General features: G+C 41.4%; 1 non-coding gene across 1 annotated transcript; it reads left to right on the top strand.

Moving 5' to 3' along the window:
• The first annotated feature begins 811 nt into the window (after positions 1-811).
• On the top strand, positions 812-884 carry TRNAK-CUU (transfer RNA lysine (anticodon CUU)). The gene has a single exon. It is a non-coding gene; the product is annotated as a tRNA-Lys (tRNA).
• The last annotated feature ends 390 nt before the right edge of the window (positions 885-1,274 follow it).

Genomic DNA, 1,274 nt, shown 5'->3' with positions numbered 1-1,274 from the left:
AGGAAAGAGAGAGAGAGAGAGAGAGAGAGAGAGAGAGGAAGGAAAGAAGGAAGGAAGGAAGGAAAGAAGGAAGGAAGGGAGGGGAAAAGACTGTGTGCATAATATAAATGTATTTATTTATATAAAACAACTTAAGGATTAAGTTTGTTTTGGAAATAATACACCCCTGCATGACTGGGAAGTGCTTTTGAGAAACAGTGTAAGGGGCTGGAAGTGAAGCACCTTTGGATGTTATGATCTTCTTTCATCCTAGTCCAGCATCTATTTATTTGAAATTTGTCAAATTGCATTCACTTCTGGATCTCACTTCATAAAAGGCTTGCCTGGTTCTAGTGAAGCTGGGTGGGGGAGTGGTCTTTCATTGCCTCCAGCTTAAGGTAAAGTCAATCTGCATACCTCTTTTCATGTAAATGTAATTCTCAACACCTAGATACAAGTAAGTCTCCTTCCTGAGTCTAACAATTGACACAATTGAAATGCAAAAATGATGGTTACTAGTAATTGCTTGAACTCTCAGTCACCTGTTGTATGCTTTACATTGGGTTGTTCTAGCTCTCCGCCTGCCAAGAAAATTGGATCAGTCCTGCTAGTTTCACGGGCCCGCTTGGCCCCGCCCCAAGGAACCCCGAGAGGGTTCCAGAGTTCCAGAGTTCGAGAGTGCTCGGGGCCGCCACAGGGGAAAGAGGCAGCAGAGTTCTGTTTGGTGATTAGTTTGGTTTAGTTTATGAATCGTTGTTCCTGAATAAAGAAATACAGCTTTCCTGCCCAGCCGTATGTCTCTGGTCGTCTCTGTTACCCACCCGTGAAGCTAGCCCGGCTAGCTCAGTCGGTAGAGCATGAGACTCTTAATCTCAGGGTCGTGGGTTCGTGCCCCACGTTGGGCGCCATTTGTTGTTAAAATTTGGAGGCTCCAGCTGATCCAATTTTCTTGGCAGGTGGAGAGCTAGAACAACCCAATGTAAAGCATACAATAGTCACCTTTAGCATCTGACTGCATTCTTGACTTCAACTGGAGACAAATGTGCCCCTAAAATAAAATATGTATATTCCTGGTTTGGGGGAGAGGTGTTAGTAACTACTGTTCAGAAACCAAGGATGTGTGTATCTTATATCCCACAATGCACAGAAATTATTTATGACAAATATAAATAAGGTCAAGTTAAGAAACCCTGAGATAGGAATAATTCATGTTTGAAGAAATAGAAACCAGTCCATATATCTATAAATATGTTGAAAATATCTATAAATATAAATGTTTCTATTTTTTTATTCTA

The sequence above is a fragment of the Erinaceus europaeus genome, chromosome 19 (assembly GCF_950295315.1).
Source record: "Erinaceus europaeus chromosome 19, mEriEur2.1, whole genome shotgun sequence".
Lineage (NCBI taxonomy): Eukaryota > Metazoa > Chordata > Mammalia > Eulipotyphla > Erinaceidae > Erinaceus > Erinaceus europaeus.
This window is presented reverse-complemented; position numbering and strand designations above follow the sequence as displayed.